This window comes from Schistocerca serialis, chromosome 8, assembly GCF_023864345.2.
Source record: "Schistocerca serialis cubense isolate TAMUIC-IGC-003099 chromosome 8, iqSchSeri2.2, whole genome shotgun sequence".
Classification (NCBI taxonomy): Eukaryota; Metazoa; Arthropoda; class Insecta; order Orthoptera; family Acrididae; genus Schistocerca; species Schistocerca serialis.
Window position 1 is genome coordinate 134,216,407 of NC_064645.1, and position 24,169 is coordinate 134,240,575.

Sequence of the window (24,169 nt, forward strand, 5' to 3'; positions counted from 1 at the left end):
AAGTACTGGATGGGTTAAGCGAAGCGTTTCAAACGCTAAGCATCTTTTTTGATTTGATTAAGAGGTTTGATTGTGTTGATCAGAAAATATTGCTCCAGAAATTGGATCATTATAGAATACGGGGAGTAGCTCACAGTTGGTTAACCTCTTACTTTAACAACAGACAACATAAGGTCATTATCCATAGTGTTGAGAATGACTATGATGTAGGCTCTGAGTGGAGGTGCCCTAGGGATCAGCTTTATACATATGTTTTATGGAGCTAATTTATTAATCACGACTATTTATATAAATGATATGCCGCTCTAGTATTATAGGTAATTTTAAAATATTTCCATCTGCTTATGACACTAGCTTGGCAGTGAAAAATATTGTGTGCAATATTGACTCGGTTTCAGATAAAGCAGTTCATGTCCTAAGTCCATGATTTGTTGAAAATAAAGTTACGCTAAATCGTAGGAAGACTCAGTTTTTACAGTTTGTAATACACAATCCAACAAGGCACAACGTTTCAATTTCACAGAATGGCATATGATTAGCGAAACTGAACATTTCAGATTTCTGGGTGTTCAGATAGAGGAAACTGTCGTGGAAGGCCCACGTTCAGGATCTTGTTCGAAGACTTAGTGCTGCCATTTTTACTGGTCGAACAGAAGTAATTAATAGTTCGACACGAAAATTAGTCTACTTTGCTTATTTTCATTCCCTTATGACGTATGGTATTATATTTTGGGGTTACTCTTCCCATTCTCAAAGGATATTTTTGGCTCAGAAACGGGCGGTTCGGGCAATAAGTGGTGCAAGTTCGGGAATCTCTTGTCGACACCTGTTCATTAGTCTGGGTATTCTGACACTGGCCTCTCAGTATACATTCACTATTGTCGTTTCTTGTTAACGGTGTCAGCTTATTTCCAAGAATCAGCAACTTTCATTCAGTTAATACTAGGCAGAAATCCAATCTGCATTTTGACTGCACTTCCTTGACTTTTATGCAGAAAGGTGTGCATTATACTGCTGCATCCATCGTCAATAAGCTACTACGAGAATTCAAAGATCTTAGCAGTAATCCACGTGCTTTCGAATCGAAACTGAAGAGTTTCCTCTTGGGTCACTCCTTCTATTCTGTAGAGGAGTTCCTTGAAAAATGTTGCTGGTTCCTGTGTTATATTGTTGACTGCGTTTTCATAAGCATACGGCTTGTCTTTTTTGAGTTCCTAAACATTTCATTATACCTGTTATTATTTTTAAGTTGTAATTTCATGCACTGACAATTCGATGACCTTTGAAATTTGCTCCTCAATTTAGTCCAACTGAACTAGACGCGAGAAATAAATAATAAATAAACATCATGAATTTATGATTATTGTTCCACGTCGTTCGGTTCATTATTAAAGATTTTTTTTTTCTCTTCACTAGCATCACTGTTGTTATCCCAGTGACTATACTTATTCCAAATGCTGTCATTATTTAATAGAATAAACATGTGAAAGTTTTACATCGGTCCCCTGATAATTGTTAAATGTCATTGTCAATGACCACATTCAGATTCCTTCCGCCTCTGTAAGTTTTGAAGAACTAGCTAACTAACGACGCATAGAGCACTACAGAAGTTAAAAGTGTGGTTTTATCGTAGTCTGATACTTACTAGGCAGGTCACAAGCACACGCAGCGCGACACAAGATGGAGAAGCTGACTGAACACCCGATGCATTAAGTACCCCACCAGATATTCGACTTAGTCAAGAAAAGCGCCTCTGAATGCCACTTTCTTAGGTTTTTCTTGGATAATTCGAAAAACACGGCCTTTACTGAAAATGCTCCCCAGTACCAACTTTAATTAGCTACTTAAATTTCCTAGAAAAAAGTCCTGTTCATTTTTTCTGTAGAAATAATCATTTGCACATAGCAAGCGAGAAAGAATGAAAATACCGTGTTGCACGTGGTACTTGAATGTGTTGTGGGTTTCCGCTGAATCTCCGTGTGTAATTGGAAGTTGTTGTGGGAGTCATCGGTTCATTCAATTACACATTGAATGCCAAATGTAGGAGAGTAAACGAAGGGAGAATAGAGCCTTCTTTGTGGACAGAGCTGGGTGGAAGACTGTTCAAATTGCTGATACTTTTCTTCTGTGATTCGATTGGAACAGAAAGGACGCAGTCCCGACTGCACGAATTATCTATTGGTTAGAATCTGTAAATTATACGTTTGGGCTAGGCCACTGTTAGTCAACAAGTGTATAGATTCGATGACACTGACATTAGTATATTCTATTTCTGTTGGTATTTACAGTATTTTATCTACGTAATTCGGGTATTTGGAAGATATGGTCCACTATGTGATCCACTGTTCCCGATGATACTGAAGTGGAAACGTGAAGGGAACGTACAGCACAAAAGCGTACAGGCCGATCTCGTCTGTTGGCTGACAGAGACCGCCGAAAGTTGAAGAGGGTGGTAATGATTAATAGGCAGACATCTATCCACACCATCACACAGGAATTCCAAACTGCGTCAGCATATACTGCAAGTACTATGGCAATTAGGCGGGAGGTGAGAAAACTTGGATTTCACGATCGAGCGGCTGCTCATAAGCCACACATCACGCCGGTAAATGCCAAGCGACACCTCGCTTGGTGTAAGGAGCGTAAACATTGGAAAAACATTGTGTGGAGTGACGAATGATGGTCCACAATGTGGTGACCCAGTTGCAGGATGTGGGTATGGCCAATGATCGGTAAACGTCATCTGCCATCGTGTGTAGAGCCAACATTAAAAGTCGGTTGTGGTGGTGTTATCGTGTGGTCGTGGTTTTCATGGAGGGGGGGGGGGGGGGGGTTGAACCCCCCGTTGTGATGCGTGGCACTATCACAGCACAGGCTTACATTTATGTTTTAAGCCCCTTCTCGCTTCCCACTGTTGAAGAGCAATTCGGGGATGGCGACTGCATCTTTCAACACCACCGAGCACCTGTTCGTAATGCACTTCCTGTAGCTGAGTGGTTAGATGACAAAAACGTACCAGTAATATATTGGTCTGCACAGAGTCCTGACCTGAGTCCTATACAACGCCTTTGGGATGTTTTGGAAAGCTGACCTCGTGCCAGGCCTGAACGACCGACATCGATATCTCCCATCAATGCAGCACTCCGTGAAGAATGGGGTGCCATTCGCCAAGAAACCTTCCAGCACCTGACTGATGGTAGGCCTGCTAGAGTGGAAGCTGTCAAGGCTAAGGGTGAGTCAACACCATATTGAATTCCGGCATTACCATTGGAGGGCGCCACGAACTTTCAAGTCATTTTCAGTCAGGTGTTCGAATACTTATGAACACATAGTGTATCCTTGGAGGTAGCTTTTCATTATAACGTATGTAGATAAAAATCCTACATCAAGATCGCAAAATTTTCTTTATTGAATACCGGTTTCGCTGATTACTCTATATTCAAACTAGGGCTCCAGCCTGTAAAACAAAACTTTCACGTCCACTAACAGTACTATCTGGTGATTCTACTTGAGATTCCTCCTATCAGATGCATCCCGTTTAATTCAGGAGCCATCTACAATGAAGGTTAAACGATGAAGCAGAGACAGAAAGACTAAATTATTTTAGGAACAGTCATACGAGGTACAAAGTTTCCAAAGTTTCGTGCAGATAGCTTCCATCTTCGTTTTATAGTCTCGGTTGCGGAAGATGGTAGCACTGACTCACTTATTCACAGATGGCCTGAGTATATGCACCTTCAGATCTAAAGTGCAATGACAATGGCGTCGCCCGTGATTGGAAGTACACATGGGTGAATTTGGTATACATATATTGCAAAATGGGCACTGTAACAACATTTGGTTAGTGATCAATGTTGTTACTTTACGTAAACAACCAAGATTTTCACTTTAGGTAAGATACTTCATGTCAATCACCACATTCGCCTACATTTTTCTTGTGTCACGTTTTCATATTTTCCCGGTACACCTATAGGAATTTTTATTTAAATATTGAGTAACTCTCAAAAATACGACGATGTGTAATGAGTGTCACACACTGAATAACGTTTTAAAATGGTGTGCATAAAGGTAATTCAAGCACTAAACGTATTGTTCACTTTATATACGCAATTATTATGTATTTTAAGATGTGAAGTTCGCCCGGGTAATGAGCCGAAACCGGTATCAGTAAAGAAAATAAATTTTGCAATGTTGACGTAGGATTTTTGTCTAAACATGTTTTAATTCAATATCCCCGCCCCCGGCAACTGGCATAGTCGAAGAATAACATCTTTGCATTAGACTTACAGCTAAAGCTATTTAACAGTACTAATATTTCTGCGAAGTGTTATTTAGGCGAATAAATACTTCTTCTGTTGTCAGTGGTCGTTACTATGATAATGCTGAAACGTTTCCTGCAATAAAATAATGATACTTGGTGTAAATGATTGTTCTCATTTCTGCGAGGTATTGTCCTGCCACTTTGTTGATATGTTCCGTATCATCCTTTTTGCTTGCTTGTGCGAGTACTAAGCCAACTTATGAGAAATGAAATGTATATTAATTATTCGAGCTGGTAGGCAACAGTGTCCAATGCCCGTTATAGAGGTACTGTCCGAAAAGAACAAACACACATCCAGTTGTACCACATGTAACAAATTATTGAACACTGCACTTCCCTCCCTTCCCCCCCCCCCCCCCCCACACATACACACAGGAATCAACACGCTAATGTGTCCGGAGTGTCCAAAACATAGCATGAAGAAAAAAGCAGCAATACTTGGATATTTGGTCAACGGAACTGTAGACACACGCTGGTTCATGTACACTTTAACCTGAATCAGAGAACCCAAGTCATGGTATTAAAAGTATCTCCATAACATCTTAGACCACCAAACGCAACATACACACCGTACGAGTTAAGCGCCTCCTTGGTCCTTTTATCCACTCGACATCTTCCATCTTTCGCAAAGAGGCGAAATGGTGACACTTTCTGCTGCACGCCTCGTCTCCGCTGCTGACTAATTAATGTGTTGATGGCCAATTGAGAAAGTCTAGTTCCGCTTTGAGTCATGGCCCTTTGCGCGGCAACCGATTCCACATGACCTTTCCAAGCACCTCCCTTTGCTACATTCGCTCAGTGACAGCTAGTGAAGCACCGGCTCGTATTGACAACAGCTGTTCCTGTCGAAGAAATGAATGTTGGCTTCCGTCCCAGCATCTTGGGCCGATGTTTGTTTAATGATTTTTTCAGAAGCTTTATCACCAAGAGGGGCTGGCATGTCGAGATTCACCGTCAATTTCTGGGTACGGTTCGAATGCAATCGCCGTCCTAATTATCATTTCTGGTCTGTGTTTTACTGGTTAGTGGGATGCAGTAGGTTTTACTGCGAGACTTTTTGCAGGTACTGTCTCTTAGCCTTGAATTTTCTTCAAGGTGCTTGTATTAGGTTCGATATCTTTCTTTGAAAAAACCACTCGGCCGATTTCAGGATTGAGTATATCTTTAAGAAGGACGCTATCGAGGAAATAAGACGTGGTAGGTGCTATTAAATGAGAATACTCAGCTAATTAACTTCACCTAACTGGGATTCAGTCACATAAAATTTTTTTAAAGACATCATGTTTACGCCAGTGACTGTTAAACTTTTTATTTCCACAACTGCAATTTCGGCCTTAGGCCATTATCAAGTGCAGATGTTTTGGCTTTAATCCAACTTTATATACGCTGACACATTTACATGTCGTTGTCATAGCAGCGTTACGAATGTGTATAACAGTAAATGACAACGACATATAAATGAGTCAGCGTGCATTAAGTTGACATGGCTTACAGCCAAAACATCTGCACTTGATAATGGCCTAACGCCGGAATTGCAATAGTGGAAATAAGAAGTTTAACAGTCACTGGCGTAAAGAAGATGTCTTTCAAAAACTATTCAGCTAGGCCTCTGAACTTAACATCGCATTTTGCTGAATATTTTTCCTTTGATAGGTAAATGTCTTATTTTTCCTATTTTGACGAAAATAACTGATCAGTTACTTCGTGGAGAAAACATGTCGTCCAGGAATAGTTCTGTTAATATATCTTTCCTAGATTATGTCTAAGTAACAAACACGTCACAGCGAACATATTAACGAACACAGTTCATGACATCTAGGATACATATAGATTGGGCCACCTGTGAATACGTAAGGCAGTGCTACCATTTTCCACAAACCATTCATCATCAGCTAGATGTGTAAAACGAATATGGAAAGTATCTGCACATAACTTTATAAATCGTATGACTGTTCCTAATATAATTTAATCATTCTGTCTCTGCTTAATCATTTAAGTCTCATTATAGGTGGTTCCTGAATTAAATTGGATACTTTGAGAGGAAAAATCTGAAGTAGAATCACCAAATAGTATTGGAAGTGGAGGTGAAAGTTTAATTTTACATGGTGGAGTCCAAGTTTGGAAATTGAGTAGTTACACAGAAGTTCTGTAATTTTTTTTTTCAAACACTCATTTTGGCAAAAACAGCTACGCTGTTGATGAGGATTTGTAAATTTCTTATACAAGGCTCAGAATGCTTCAACTCTGGTACAAATTCTGAAATACAAATAAACAATTTAGTGAATTCAGTGTTTCATTAATCTGAGGTACTCATTGTGCACTGCTCTGCACAGTTTAAGGACGGGACAAACAGAGTAACTATACTATTGGATACCGCTGAAAGTGCTGGATGCTGACCCAGGTCTCCCAGACGAGCACAGAATCTGGATGACATCTGGATTGATGTCAGCGTGGCTATTGCACCAAATGGGGCTGCCCTCAGAACACAAAGTAGTTGAAAAAATGGGAAGAGATAGTATTGGTCAATCAGCAAGTTATTACGCTGCACTTTGATGCTACTCTTCATTACAGCATGACCTGGAGATAAACTCTCGATGACATAACACTAGGAGGAATCGAGGGAAACTGGAAAGAGGACGAAGTGTGACGTGTATTGCCGAGGATTTTGGTACTGATGACGGCACTGTTTTTCTTGCGTTTCGAAACACAGGCATTGCGGACCGAAAGATAGGGGGTGCTCGACCATGTTCAACTACAGCAGCAGCTAACCGTTGTATTGTGCAGTAGGCAAGAAAGGACCACGTCATACAGCCGATATAATTGCAGTCACATTTTACAGGACTGCAAAGCATGCAGTCTCACGCTCCACGGAGACACGGCAACTGCATAGGTGTGGTCTCAGTCCCGGACGAACAGTCCGCTTTGTTCCGCTGACACCCGCACATCGACGGCACCATTTGCGATGGTGCTAAAAGCGTAGGGACTGGACGAACCAGTAGTGGAGTCGCGTGCTCCTCCCGGATAAAGCAGATTCAGTATGAGTAGTGATTCTGACGAGCGTCAGGAAGACGTAATTGACTTTGGAACATTGTCGAAATGGTCGGTTTGGTGGTCCAGGTGATATGGTGTCCGAAGGCATGAAGTTGGTTGGGCGTATTGATCACCATACCTTTGACCACGGTACACTCACCAGTCATTGTTATTGTAACACTGTACTCTTTCCCCATAAGCATCTTTTCATTGTTGTGTTCATCACTGAGTTCATTTTTATGGGTTGGAATGCGCGACGGCATAGAACAGTGCAATTGGAGCAGCTATTCGTACGCGACGATATTCGGCGAATGCACTGGCCAGTCCGTTGTACCAACCTAAATCTCATCGAACGCGAGTGGCATGGGCTGGGGAGACGTACTGCCGCAGGTCTGTAGTGTTTGTCAACCACGCTGCTGGTGGAATGGAACACGTTAGCACGATATCTCCTTAGCCAAACTTGTGGCCTGCATGGGGCACTTTGCAGAGCATGCACTGCTGTTCTTGGGAATCACACACCCTGTTAGGAACCATGTCACGCTTTTTGTAAAGCCTAGAGGATCATCTTAACCCGCGGTGACTTGAATCTTACTGTGGTCCTTGAAAGAAAGTGCCATTTCTCTTGGTTTGATTGCGTATTTCGGTAATTACCGTCTGCACTACAGTGTTTTAGTTCTTTCTAAGCATGGTCCAAATTTTATCTAGGTATGTTAGCTGGCTGTGACACATAACGCGGAGGTTACTTTCGTTCTGAGGTTTTGCACACAGGTGAAGTTCTCCTCTGTTGATCAGTAATCTGCAACTATAATTTTTTTGCTCAATTTCGTATTCATCTGCCACACTGGACTGCTGTTGAGTTTAACAGTTAGGTAGATACTCGTAATTCTACAAAAAGAATTTCTTTGGCCACAGACAAAAAATGACTGAAGTTATTCAAAACAGAAAGTTACTAATCTTTGACATTACCAAAAAAGTAAGATTATTCTTGAAGAGTTCACTAACCAGTCAAACTGTAAATAAATAACTATGATCAAAAATTAGCTTAAGAAGGTTGTAACTACAGTGACTACTTTACTAACAAAAGTTCGCTTATTGCGTGTTTACAGTTTCACTGAAATTTTAAGGCTGTTTTGGTAAGCGGAAACCTGTGCCATGTTAAAAGTTCGTAACTTGCGCGAACTGTTGCCGTGTGCTGTTAACAGCGTTGTATTGGCAAAAGTTTTAATAATGTTCAAAGAAGAAATTTATTCCATTTGGTACAGCCGGAGGTGTTTTCTGGCCTCTTGTGCTTATTAAATAAGTTTAGCAAAAAGACCTCTTACAGTTTGTTGGCTCCCTTTGCACATTTATGCCAGTTTCACGACAATGCCTGGTATTACATGTCGATGCCGTTGTACAAATAGGGAAAAAGACAATTATACGTAGAAAAATTAATGGAAGAATGTCAGCTATAGGTCACCTTGCACAGCAAGTATCTATCAGCTCTCATACTTCTACAGCTCTATGTAGTCCCTCATAATTGTATGTCCGATGTTCTCGATGCATGCAATTTCTCAGGGTCTGCCTCATACAGCTCCGTAATGTAAATCAATGGTATGCCGCTAATGGGAGAATTTAGCGATCGTGAGAGCACATCTTTATACAGGGTGGTTAGTAACAGTCGGAAAAGCTTGTAAAGGTGTTGCAAAGTTCGTTAAGCGGATAAATAATTGTCAAAAACTCCATGTGTTGCACCTTTTTCGAGTTCATTATCAATGGACTTAGCCAATTAGGAAGCTGCGCTCGTAAATTCAAGCGACCCGCCATGTACAGTTAATGCCAGTTGTTCTCATAGCGCAGATGACAGCGCACGAGACCGCTCAGCCTTTGCCATTGTCCTATGCTTGCATCGGTTTCATGACCACCTCCTTACCTGAGTACTCAGCACGTCTAATTGCCATGCATCAGGCCCTGGTTCAATGCCCGGCAGCGTCCGAGACAAGTCTCCGCTCGGGGACTAGGTGTTCCGTTGTCCTCATCATCATGCTACCATCATCGACAGTTAAGTCGCACAGTGTGACGTCAGCTGAAAAAACTTGTAACTCGACAGCCAAATTTCCCCAGGTGAGGAGTGTGGTGTCACCGCCAGACACCACACTTGCTAGGTGGTAGCTTAAATCGGCCGCGGTCCATTTAGTACATGTCGGACCCGCGTGTCGCCACTGTGTGATCGCAGATCGAGCGCCACGACAAGGCAGATCTCGAGAAACGGACAAGCACTCGCCCCCAGTTGTACGGACGACATTGCTAGCGACAATACGGACGAAGCCTTCCTCTCATTTGCCGAGAGACAGTTAGAATAGCCTTTTGCTAAGTTCATGGCTGCGACCTAGCAAGGTGCCAATTGTAACAGTGCATGTATCTTACGAGTCTCATTTGTATAGTCAAGAGAGATGTATCACAAGGAGTGATTAAAAGTTAAGTATATTCCAAAGCTACGTATTTTCTTTATAGCAGTCATAACGTCTCCTGTTCCAGACTTGACGCCAGTCGGCGTGTGTGTACGCATGCCTTTCGGCTCCCTTCTCAGTGTGGCGTAGCTAGCTTGTTACGCCACAACAGATTGGCGACGAGGATTAAAGGTTCGTGTTCTTTCTACTTCCTTTGCTCTGATTTATTTGTGTCATGGCTTCGCCACAATCTCCAGATGTACTGTCCGAATTTTATCGCTTGTAGAATCAGCAGACGCAGGCGTTATTGGATGCCCTTGGACAGCTCGTCCAGGGTCAACGTGCCATTCAAACCGATGCGGGAGCCGCCGCTTCACCGCTACCGCAGCCACAACTCGCAGTTGCACCGCCTTTTAGGCACTACGATCCAGCGCAAGAGACTTGGACTGAATGGTCCCGACAGTTTGGATTTCATCTAGCCGCCTACAGAATTCAAGGTAATGAGCGGCAGCCGTTTTTGCTTTCTTGTGTCGGTGTGTCCACCTACCGTGTGATAGTGAAATTGTTTCCCCGACGCGACGTAGCAACTCTGTCCTAAGATGAAATTTTGTCGGCATTGGACACCTATTTCAAAGAAACAGTTAATGTAGTTGCAAAAAGATATACGTTCTTTCGTACAAAACGTATGGCCGGTCAAACTAATAGGGAGTGGGTAGCAACATAGCAAGGACTTACTAGGGACTGTGCCTTTGACTGTGACTGTGGCCTTTCTTATTCAGATACAATGGTGCGTGATGCAATTGCACAGAAGGTTTCTGATCTTCGCATACAGGAGCAAATTTTGAAACTAGTTAATCCTTCCCTTCAACAAGTGATAGACATATTGGATAGACAAGACACACTTGACTGTGCTCAGGAATCTTTTGAAACTTCGCCAGCCGTGTGTAACATTGGCCGGCCCGCTGTGCGCGCTGCGCCTCCCGGTAACCTGCCCTCGCGCACTTCGACGCAGCTGCCGCCGCGCTCTAAACCAGGTGTGCCGCGCCGGCACACAAATGCAGTGAAATCATGCCCGCGGTGTGCTACTAGGCATTCGCGTGAACATTGCCCGTCACGCCGAGCTATTTGCTTTTTCTGCAATAGGAAAGGACATGTTCAAAGTGTTTGCCAGAAAAAGCTCAGATCAGACAATCACAATCGTTCCACGCCCTTTGCTTCGCGCCGGAATCGAACCAAGGACACTCAGGCTCGTGGACCTTCGCCCATGGACATTCATGTAGTTACTTCCACCTCGTCAAGTGCCACTTTCTCTAACAGTGACTGTGTTCGTCCCACAAAAAGTGTGCGTCGACGTCGCCGGAAATCACGTCAATTAGCAAGTGATGCTGTACCTGTATCAGTTCAAATTGCACGAGACAGTCGCTCTTGTCGTCAGCAGGGCAATAAACTTTTTGTAGATTTGGACTTTAATGGCAAGGTCATACCATTCCTGCTCGATACCTGAGCTGCAGTTTCATTGATCAATCACAACACGTACAAACAACTGGGCAAACCTCCGTTGCGTGCCGCAAATGTTAAGTTACATAGTTATTCAGGACAGAATATACCTGTGTTAGGACAGTGCAGCCTTCTTGCCACATACAAGGGACAAACAAAACTTGTGTCATTTTACGTTCTTCGGTCTTCTTCTGCAGTGAACTTGTTTGGTTTAGATTTATTTCACTTGTTTAACATGTCTATAGTAAATAAGGTCCTATCAGTGAATCAGACTGTGCCTTCAGACAGTGTTTCTCGTCTATGTGACGAATTTGCAGACATTTTTGCACCGGGCTTAGGTTGCGCTAAAAACTGTGAAGCACATTTGGAACTGAAAGTAAACGCGCAACCGAAAATTTTCCGAGCGCGCAATGTTCCCCACGCATTGCGCGATGAGGTAGCAAGACCATTAAACGATCTAGCATCACAAGGTGTGAGTGAATGTGCGCAATGCCTCTTTCATTTCAGCTCCACTTCATCGCTTACGCCGTACAGGTGTTCCGTTGGTCTGGACGACGGAATGCGAACGCGCCTTTCGCCAGTTGAAATCAGCGTTGCTTTCTCATACTTGCCTTACGCCTTTCGATCCCCAGAAACCCCTTTTGTTGATGGTAGATGCATCGGATTTCGGGATCGGTGCTGTGCTTGCGCACAAAGTTGGCTCGCATGATCGCCCTATTGCCTTTGCGTCAAAATTGCTCTCGTCTGCGCAAAGAAATTATTCCCAGATAGAGAAAGAAGCTTTGGATCTCGTGTTTGGTGTTACTAAGTTCCATGATTTCTTGTATGGTTGTCACTTTACCATCATCACAGACCACAAACCTTTGACGTCACTTTTTCATCCGAACAAGCCTGTACCTCCGCGTACAGCACAGAAATTCATTCGCTGGTCTATTTTCCTCTCGCAGTACCGCTACGATATCTTGTATCGGTCCACTGCTAAGCACGGAAACGCCGATGCGTTGTCCCGTTTGCCTGTTGCTGAGGATAAAGCATTCGATTCTTCCGAACTTGCTTGCCTGTTAATTGATTCGGAAACCGATGAAGTGGTCGAATCGTTTCCGATTGATTTTCGTCGTGTAGCTACAGCCACAGCTGCTGACCCTGTCCTTGCTACCGTCTTGCGTTTTGTTGCTACGCAATGGCCTTTGTCAAAGTCTCGGATCGAGGATCCGTTGGTTCGCCGATTTTTTGCTCACAAGGAGAGACTTTTTGTTCGACGTGGTGTTTTGTTGTTGCGTTCTGATAATGATCAGTCCAGAGTCGTGGTCCCGCGTTCGTTACAGTCCTCTGTTTTACGGCTTCTTCACCAAGGACATAGGGGTATAGTGCGCACGAAACAACTTGCTCGTCAGCACTGTACTTGGTTCGGAATCGATGCTGCGATTACGAATATGTGTTCTTCTTGCATGGCGTGTGCCGAACAACAATCCGTACCGCCGCGGAAAGTCTTTGCACTTCCCCTTGGCACCGCTTGCACATTGATTTTGCTGGTCCGTTCTGGAATGCTCGATGGTTGGTTCTGGTAGATGCCTTCAGTAATTTTCCTTTTGTTGTCCGGATGTCTTCCACGACGTCATCTGCCACCATCCAAGTGTTGTCTGCTATCTTTTGCATTGAAGGTCTTCCGCAGACTATTGTTTCCGACAATGGCCCACAATTCACGTCCGCAGAATTTCAGTCATTCTGCCAGGCCAGTGGTATTCAACATCTGACATCCGCGCCGTTTTCGTCTCAGTCAAACGGTGCCGCTGAACGATTGGTCCGGACTCTCAAGTCCCAGATGTTGAAATTGAAAGGGTCGCATTCTCGGGAGGACGCGTTGTTGCTCTTTTTGTCATCATATCGCTCTCAGCCCCAAGATGGTCGCTCGCCGGCTGAGTTGCTCCACGGTCGTCCTCATCGAACCTTGATGTCTTTGCTGCATCCGCCGCATCAGGTTCCTGTGCAGCGGCAGACTTCTGCTTTTGCTCCAGGCGACGTTGTATTCTATCGCAACTATCGAGGTTCGCGGCGTTGGCTCGCAGGGCGCATTCTTCCCTGCCTCGGCCGCGCGACGTATTTGGTTTTGGGGGCATCTGGTGAGGTGCGTCGGCATCTCAATCAGCTGCGCCTCTGTCGTCGCACGGGTTCTGCCGCTCCCCGTCTGCTTTCAGCGACGGTGCCGTCCGGTCAGCGCCCTGGGGACCCATCTACTGGCTCGCCTCATCCCCAGGTGTTACCGACGATGCCTTCCATTTTGCCCCATGGCGACGCACGGCCGCAGCCGCCGCCGCCGCCGCCGTCTGTTCTCCCGCCGGCGCCGCCCGTATTCGACGCTTCGCTGCCGCCGCCAAGCGCCTCCCTGGGTCACGCGCCACCGATCGCTTCCCGTGACCAGCTACCCTCCGCCATGGAACTCTTGCCCGCTCCGGACCACATGGCGTCTTCGGGCGTCGGGTACCCCGACGCAATGGAGGTCGACCCTTCGGCCACTCCTGTCTCTTTCCGGGCGCATACACCGCATGTTGACGTGCACCCTGGAGTAGGTTTTCAGGCGTTTCCTAGCTCCCCTCGCACCGAATGGCCGGGTGCGGGTGGCACAGCCTCGCCTGTTGTTAGGCTCCCCACCTCTTCGCATAGGTCAACATGGGGTCCTCCCCACGGCGGGCGGAAGCCTTATCACACGACCGTTCGCCGATTTGCGGGGGAGGAATGTGGTGTCACCGCCAGACACCACACTTGCTAGGTGGTAGCTTAAATCGGCCGCGGTCCATTTAGTACATGTCAGACCCGCGTGTCGCCACTGTGTGATCGCAGACCGAGCGCACCACAAGGCAGGTCTCGAGATACGGACAAGCACTCGCCCCCAGTTGTACGGACGACATTGCTAGCGACAATACGGACGAAGCCTTCCTCTCATTGGCCGAGAGACAGTTAGAATAGCCTTTTGCTAAGTTCATGGCTGCGACCTAGCAAGGTGCCAATTGTAACAGTGCATGTATCTTACGAGTCTCATTTGTATAGTCAAGAGAGATGTATCACAAGGAGTGATTAAAAGTTAAGTATATTCCAAAGCTACGTATTTTCTTTATAGCAGTCATAACGTCTCCTGTTCCAGACTTGACGCCAGTCGGCGTGTGTGTACGCGTGCCTTTCGGCTCCCTTCTCAGTGTGGCGTAGCTAGCTTGTTACGCCACAACAAGGAGTACCGGCCATAGATGAAATACGATCATTTCATTTCATGGCTCTCATGGTCGGTTTTACGAAACCAAGCAAAGAACATGTTTGCCGACACCGTATATGGCAGGCCGCTTGGATTTGTGTGTGTAACGACATGATTGGCTAACTGCAAGCTAATTAACTCGCAAATGGCGCAATGTATAATTTTTTTCTGAGCAGTTATGTATATGCTCAAGCCATCCTGAAACATACGTACAAGCTTTCCGGACTGTTTCTCACCACCCTGTATAAGAGTATATGTGTGCTTGCCCAACATCTGAAACATCAATCAGACTGAGAAATGCTGATGTGTGGCTTTCTTTTATTTTCCTCTTTCTCTCATCCGTCTATTGACTGCTCTGATGCGACCTGACACTAATTCCTTTGCTGTGCAAACCTTTCCATCTTGGAATAGCACTTGCACCCGACGTACACAATGAATTGTAGGATAAATTACAGTTTCTCTCTTCCGCTGCAGCTCCCTTAGCTAAGATGGAAGCTATTCCTTGCTGTCTTGGCATAAGCCCTAATCAATCCTGTCCCTTCTTCTTGTCAATCACTTCCACAAGTTCCTTTCCTAACCGACTCTACGGGTGCTCTTATTTCATACCGTGTCAGTCCACCTCATTTTAATATCCTGTGTCACCACACTTGAACGCTTCGATTCTCTTTTATTTTACTCTCTCCACATTCCATTATTCACTTCCACACAATGCTGTGCTTCAAACGTATGGTCTCAGAAATTTATTCCTCAGAGCTACACCAATGTTTGACACTAAAACTTTTTTTTAGTCGGGAAGGCTCTTTTTACCTATCTCCCTATGTACTTCTAATGTCTCCCGTCCAATGTAGCAGAATTTCTTCGCTCTGTGTCTTTCGTGGTTCCTGATATTTAGCTTAATGGTAGCCCCATTTCTGCTACTCGTTGTAACTTTCTTCAGTTCCCTCTCTATCAATAGCGTTTACATAGACTATTCTTTCAATGAAGCAGGTCCTTCAATTTTGTCACTTTTACTGAGAGCAGCAATAATAATGTCACTGCAGAACTGTACAGTTGATATCCTTTCCCGCAAGGAAATTATTACTTTATTTTCATCACTTCTTCCGCAATATATAAATCGAACAATTGAGGCTGAAGTATGTGATCCTTTACCTTATACATTGTCTAGTCCGTGCATGTTGTTCTCTGTGTACCATTCTTAGTTGTCCACCTCATTTCTTGGTAATTTGAATATTGCCCGTGTTTTCCTCTCTTAAACTTTATTATATGCGAATTTCGAATACTTAGCATCAGTTTACATTGACAATTTTAATAGATTTGGATATTTTTATAAGTGTGATGTCAGAACTGTGTCTCTGATGCCTTCCTTTTCTAAAGCTAAACAGCTCATCTAAAATATTACTGGTAGTCTTCCCCATTGTTCTGTATATTACTGTGTCGGCAACTTGAATATATGAGCTGATAAACTGATTTTACGATGGTTCTCATATTTTCTGTCTTCGAGATTGTGTGGATGACATTTTTTCGAAAGTCTGAATTTACATCTGCATACTCTAAGATCCTACAAAGCACCTTGAGTACTCTCTTTGTTACGATTTCTACTAATGGTTTTAGAACTTACGCTGTCCCATATTAAATGTAACTGCAAGAAACTGCATCCTCTTGGTGAAAGTGTTTTACTTTGAGCACAGAGTAAAACTATAACCGTACTGCAATATAGGGCAGTATATTCGTGGAGTTAAGCTGTAAACGATATTTGAATTGACAGCTCTTGTATAGTTATTCAGAGCGATGTTCAGATATGGCTGTGTGAATAATATTTATAATCTTCTTGGAGATGATTAACGTAAAAGTATAATGGAACCTCCCATTTGCAGCTCCGTATCAAATATGTACAACATATTCGAGTGTTAGAATTCGAACGTCCTTGAAGAGAGAACAATGACGTACGGTTATCTATCTCGCCCAGTATTCTTATTAGTTCGATTACGTGAGATATGCTTCTTACCCTTTAAATGATTTGTCTCAGATGCGAATTCTGTTGAACACCAGGAACTAAAACACGCACAATTATCTAGTACACTGGTCTTCAACAACACAGTATAAGTATTTCTTAGTGACAGTTATGATGAATCACTGTTGTGGCTTAGCTTATGTATTTGTCAGATGAATTGGATTCTGTGCTGGTTACACCTTTAAGTTGAGGTCCCCCAATGTATTCTTGAATGTTAGCAGCAGGCTATTTTTTCAAGAAGTAGGAATTTTCTTATGATTAATATTTAAGATCTTTCTAGCGGACTTTTTGTAGACCTGTTCAACTGCACTAAGTTACATTCCATGTGCCACATTCGTACTATTTCTACAACACTGTACTTAGAATGTTGTACCGTTTTAGAGTCCCCACATGCTTCAAGCTTCAATAACGAACAAGACAAAAAAGATTTCAAATTTCAAGGTTTGATGTCTGTACCTCCGGTAGTCGATCGTTAGTATTGCTGAAGAATGTTGTAATATTCAGTGACGCTGTGGTAGCAAATTAATTGATTAATTTCTCTGTAGTAATCAGTAACGCAATGTCACTGTTCACGATTGCTCCCATTGTTGATAAGAAATTGATATTTCACAATACTTGTTGTCAAAACACCTTTATGAAGTAGCACTGGTTCGGTTTGAAGATGCTTATTCACTTGAGCTCTTCTAGGGTACCGTGTGTTAATGAAATAGAACTTTAATTAGCTTCAGTTCATTGGAAGTGCACCAACACTGTTAGGTTTCAAAGAGAGCTTGTTCTCAAACATCTCTTGACTGTATAGTTAAGACAAGGGAAAATTAAATTATGGAAGTTTAAAATTCGTCTTCAGTTTGGTTTTTATCCGTAGTATTTCAATTGCTCCAGCTGTTACATTCCGATGAACAAGCAAGCACAGTGCTACCTTCATCGGTAAGTACATAGCATTAGCATAGATTAATAAAATTATTCAACAGTGGTAAAAGTTTCATGGTAGACATAGAGATTAAATGAAGCACAATACGGAATCACAGCTGGCCTGCTCGACAAAACCGTTCACACTAAGTGAACGTCCAAGAGTATGCGAAAACTAGTAATCTCACCTCGTGTCTCGATGTACCACGTTCATCACCCCTCCTCACCAATCACAATTCATCAACAACAGCCAACAATGACCTTTGCTTCGACGTTGAATGTATGTGCTGAACGCCGATGGAAACCGGCGACATGCTCAAATGGTACTAGATTATGGCGAAAAGAGATCCAAAATTTTCAATAGCAAACGTGGTTTAATCAATCATTGCCGATTGTCGACAATACTACTGTTGCGCAGCCGATCGAACACCATTGTTCCAAACGCAGTCGTTAAAGTAATCACTAAATGTGGAGACCCTAACGCATTCGATAGAAAGTCCCCTCCACCTAGAATCAACAGTATAACAGAAAAACGAATGCCTGCTGCAAGCTGTAAGTTAGACGTTAATACTTCTTTACAAAGTTGGCCAATGATTCTTCTGTGGTGTGCATACACAAACTCTGAGTCTGGGATATTATTACGAACAGTAGCAAGAGAAGAGTTCTTGAGATTAGTCGGAAGTAGTCGGACGCATCATGCGGTGGAGAGAAGCAGCGCATGAGAGGTCGCAGCCTGCCTTGATCGTGCTGATAGCGCCGGAGGAGACTTCGGTGTAAATTGAAGATTTTTGGTAATTTGCCTTCTTGTTGCACGTAGTTGTTGCTTGCTTGCGCACTGGAGGAATTTTGTCAGGTTTGTGTATGCATACACTGCGAGTGATACTGGTATCTTTGTTGTGGCAAGAACATGTTCGAGTATAGACATTGTGGAATAATTTAGGTCTGAGCAAAGTTTGTCAATGTTTGAATAATGTATTTTGCATATGTAGTAAATCAGTCTTTTTTGTTACTTTACACCCTTTAATGCTAGTTGACCAAACCCCTACCGATCATTCAATCTCTATATTAAAAAAAAATATTGCGGTAGTTGTTTCAATTATTATGATCATACATTGCACTCTGCATGGATCGCAGTATTGATTTTGAAATATTCTTGGCGTGTTGCTGATCACACAGATGCAGCGGCAGGGCGAGTTAAGTTGCCGTTGAGTACAGGAGCATTGCAGAACAGTTGTTAGGAGTTGTTAGACAATATTTTAAAACTCGCAGTCAGATACTTGAGAAGTGATTTCTTCATCAATTTTGGAAGAGCAACAAATTTGTATTCTCTTTTTTTCTTCATCTCCATCAGAATTCTATTACTATTGCCGGTGCTACGTCACATATTCCTGCAGGCTTTCAGAAAAACAAGCAATAATTACAAATATACCCGAGTTTTAAAATAAAGGGTGTTTATAAATGAATACAGGGGTTTTTACGCTTTATATTATTTATTATATTAAACTTAACAGTTATAAATGATATGTAAAATGAAAGAGCAACTCAAACAGTTTTGCCAAGAACCTTATAAATAAATTCCATCTTATTCCCCAGTGCCTAGCTTTTCATCTGAAAGCAGCATACACAATCAGAAAATCGACCTTTTTTAAAAGGGTATAACCCATAATTATTCCCAATTCAATGTTATCCGCATATTAGCTATTACAGGGGCACACACGGCACACATCAAGTCTATAGCCGAGTTCTTCGCAAACGTTGATATGTGTGTCTTCAGTGATTGTAGCAACTGCTGCTTCAAACCTGTTTCTTAATTCAGGGAGGTCTGCTGGTAGCGGAGGCACGTGCACACGATGCTTTATGAAGCCCCAAAGGAAAAAATCGCTTGGCGTTAGGTCGGGTGAACGTGGAGGCCATGCAAAGCAAGCCCTGTTATTGCCCCCCTTGCGGCATATCCAGCGCTTGGGTACAGTGAAGTTCAACCAATATAGCAGATTGCGGCGGAAACATTACGCATGCGCACTGGTGCCAAACACAACTGTTTCAGTTGCTCTTTCATAGAATATATCATTTATAACTGTAACTTTAATATAATAAATATTATAACGCCTTAAAACACCGATATTCCTTTACAAACACCTTGTATAACGGCGAATCTGTTTCAGAGCTTTGTGAAGGTCTGTTCACTGCAAAAAAATTCGTTACCTTGGCCAACATAATGCGTCTGTTTTATTTTTACATATTGCCTTATTAGTAAATGTTCGTAATGAATTTTTTTTAAACTTGTTTTATGTTATAAAATGTTAAATAACTAATGTAACTTGAAACTGAGTGTAATAATATGGGTTCTCAGAGGCAAAGCGAGCGACCTTCAGCTACATCGGTACTTTGCCGGGTTGTACTAGTGTAATATTTTTAAGGTAACCAATCTGCTCATTGGTTTCACGTTGCCAATCCCATCTTATTCCCTTGTGCTAAGATTTTCACCTGAAAGCAGCATAAAAAACCAGAAAACTGTATAAGCCATAATTTTTCCCTTTTCAATGTTATTCGCGTATTAGGTAAAACAGAGGTACGTCTATCGTTCATGTTTAAAATAGCGCCAGTAATGTTATTGGTTGGTGAGCTACAGAAAAATGTTAATACTTTTTTAATTTTTTTTTTAATTGGCGGTTGTCACCGAAATACGCCATTTCAGAAATGAACAGCTAGTCATGCAAACAGGTGAAGAGCTAATAGCAAATGTTTGTTATTTTGTGGACGAAGTCTAATTATTTGTTGTTAACTTATAAACTCTTGTTGTTTTTGTGGTTTCAGTCCGAAGACTGGGTCGATGCAGCTATCCATGCTACTCTATAATGCGCAAGCCCCTTCATCTCCGATTTTCTGCAATCTACATCGTTGTGAATCTTCGTCTCCCTCTGGATTTTTATCTCACACACTTCCCTCCAGCACTAAACTGGTGGTCCCTTGATGTTTCAGAACGTGTTCTGTCAACAAATTTCCCTACTTCTATGATGTGTCTTGTTGAAAGTATCGGCTTGCATGATAACTGTGATACTTAAGTGCCAAGCTTTTTTGTTGTTTCTGATTTCAAAGTAGCTGTTTCATAACCATGTAAAACATTTAGGGTTTCCTGCGTTTTTGACAGTGTAATGAAGTCGGCATTGCAGTTTTTAAAGTCTTACTTCAGTGCAAAGTAAACACTGCAGCGCATGTTGGGGAAATTAATATTTATGAAGTTCTCTTGAAATTGTTGTTGTTGTTCTTAAAATGCTTTTCACTATTTTTGAAAGCTTACAAGAAAATTTTTCTTAATTGGTTTTCTTAATCCTTCAAATACAAAACGTTAAATAAATATTTTGTTCATGAAGGACGCTGAACGCTTGCTTGGAACTGGTCCTCCCACTTTTAAAGAACTTCACGCAGTAGCTGCGTACATGGAAAAATTAACTGTAGGAAATTTTTGTCCCTCACACAACTAAAAACTTTCATGGTTAGCGTTAATTTGATCTCCTTGTTTTTCATTATGTCACAAATTACGCAACACGTTGAAATGTTTGTAATTTTGGTATTGAGAGACCTCTGTAATTCTTAGAGATTTCTCATACTGTGCAGTATTTTAGTTAATAATCAGAGTTTAATTTCGCAAGAATGATTTTCTGTAGAGTAAAACGCCCCTCCATTATCCAAATTAAAGCTGTGTGTGCTTTCCACGAAGTCATTGATGGTTCCAGGCATACAGTTTTAGAGTACATTATTGATCATTAGCTGCTGCATCAGATGATTTTTATTTGCCTCCGGGAACATCAGTACTCCAGACACAAAACCAGGATGCTCAGGAAGGTGTAAGTAAGTTTCATTTCAGGGCAGAAGTCACCTTGAATTCTTGAGCAAACTGTATAGTCCGGATTGTTAGGAATAGTGGTAGTTAATATATCACTTTTCAGTGAACAGTATTGGTACTTTCAAACAGTTGTTTTCTTACTGTGTAGAGTAATAACTTATCTTTGACGTTATTCCAAGTCCAATATTGCCCTGCATACCACGCAACGTTCATAATGCACTTCGGTACCGAGTTTTAGTTCCATAGTTTTCACCGAGCATACAACTAGTTTCTTTAGGCATTTAATTACATTTATTTCCTTTATTTCAAATATTGCATTTCATGACTTTTAAACTTTTATTTCACGATACTGTTCACAAGCGCAACACATGACCAAATAACGGTCAGTTCTGCTCAGTAAGTGAACATGGTATCTGAGGTACATTTTAGACGAGGAGAAAGTTTTTTTCACATCGGTATATTCAGTTTTGTCACGCAGAAACCATTGTTATAGACTGCTTACAGCTTTACCTGAAGGTCCCCCGTTTTACCCGGTAATGCGCTGGGTCGCTGTTTAAAGGCTCGTGGTTGCATCTTCCTCCGCTGATTCATCCAGTGCCGCAGATTGCATTACAGTGGTAGGGCGAAGAGCGTGCCACATCTGGAATTGCGAGTAACCGTTTTTCCAGACACACACATCTGAGCTTGTAATGTTTCCACAAGTGGCTCTGTGCACTATGGGACATAACATCTGAGGTCATCAGTCCCCTAGAACTTAGAGCTACTTAAACCTAACTAACCTAAGGACATCACACACATCCATGCCCGAGGCAGGATCCGAACCTGCGACCGTAGCGGTCGCGCGGTTCCAGACTGTAGCGCCTAGAACCGCTCGGCCACTGCGGCCGGCTTTCCACAAGTGTTAGCTGATTTCGTGACTGTGTTTTTGCGCAGTACCGCTGACACGATTTTATCGCTGACAATTGGATTATCTACGTGATTTATGCGAGAAAGGACCCGCTACTATTTTATTCTCTTTGCCTTTTCACCCATTGTCTGGTACAATCATAAAGTATATTGCTTGATCCATGTTATGCAGGGATTTTATTTGTGATCATTTTGCATAATAATAACTATTTCATTGTATTTGATATTACGACTAATCATACCTTTCCTCCTTAGCTTTTTTTTCTGAAATTTGATAGTTAAATGTGGCTTACTTTTGGTGGGAATGTCTGTTAGTGAATGATCATGTATTAACGGCGCCTACCAGTGTTAGGCGTTTGGTCTGCTTTCAGAATAGAAGATGCATCTAACATTACACTTTTCACAAGAAGAAGTCCGATAACTTTTAGGCGTAAATCGCTTCCCAAAATCATACTCACCAACAGAAAATCCCAGTAGAGAAGCCGAGGAGTCTAATTAAAAAGTATCAGTCATTAACACGGCAAACTGCATTCAAATTTCAATATTTAAAAATATTTTTACATAACTCAGTTACGTAATTTTCTTGCTTTAACTGACTACTCATTTTTTAAAAAATAATCTTAATTCGATTCAGACTTGCATTTGAGTTCAAACATTTTAAAAGCCAGAACAATACAAAATTAAATACTAATTTCAAAATCCAATAAAGAAAACAATAATAATAATAAAAAGCCGCCATTAAAGAGTTTTTCCAGCTCCCTTTCGAGACACTTAGCTTTCGAGTTGGTGCAAGCCCTGAGTACTACTGTATTGTTAGATCAACTAATACGCCTGGAAGAAATGAAGAGTCCAGTCTCAAAATAGGTTTCAAATTATTATAGCTATCGTTAAGAAGTAAATTTGATCTGATAATCAGATAATGTTGATATGCTGTATATCTCAAAATAATAAACACTGCGTAGGGTAAAGCACACACGGCAAAATACGATGGAAAGCTTAGTGTAGAGTACCAGAAACCTGAAACAGTGAAATTCGTATCAGAGAATTGGCTCACTAGAATATTTGAATCGTGTTTCAAAACATTACAGAAATGCCTGGACACGCGTTACGCAAACGTACTGTAATTGAACTTAATAATATCGATAGGAACAAAATGTATAGCAGTGAGTAACATTTGGACTGTTCTTCATACTAAGTAAAAGTTAAGAGACTGAGATTATTCTGGTTGTTCGGCTGTTTTGCTTAGCCACCTACGTCGACCTGTGCGACGGAACATGAACAAACGATTACAGAACTCTTTAAAAACTTCCGTTTAAAAAAATGGTTCAAATGGCTCTGAGCACTATGGGACTCAACTGCTGAGGTCATTAGTCCCCTAGAACTTAGAACTAGTTAAACCTAACTAACCTAAGGACATCACAAACATCCATGCCCGAGGCAGGATTCGAACCTGCGACCGTAGCGGTCTTGCGGTTCCAGACTGCAGCGCCTTTAACCGCACGGCCACTTCGGCCGGCCTTTCCGTTTAAAATGTTGAGGCATATATCGAAATAATGCTCAGCATACCAGTGTACAACGGAAGATGCGAGAACTCTTGTGCCAGATAATAAGACATATGATATGGTTTTATAAAACGACGACTGTTGTAACTAGGCTGTTTAGGTTTTCATGTTGTTAACGCCATGTAGCGCTCTGTATGAAAATTACCGACTGCGCTGTGTGCAGTCTGTGGCTGGTTGGCATTGGTGGAATATTCGCTACTGTAGTGTTGGGCAGTTGGATGTGAACAGCTCGCAGCGTTGTGCAGCTGGAGGTGACACGCCAGCAGTGGTGGATGTGGGGAGAGAGATGCCAGAGTTTTGATCGGATGTATATGTATATATATGTTGTTGTGGTCTTCAGTCCTGAGACTGGTTTGATGTAGCTCTCCATGCTACTCTATCCTGTGCAAGCTGCTTCATCTCCGAGTACGTACTGC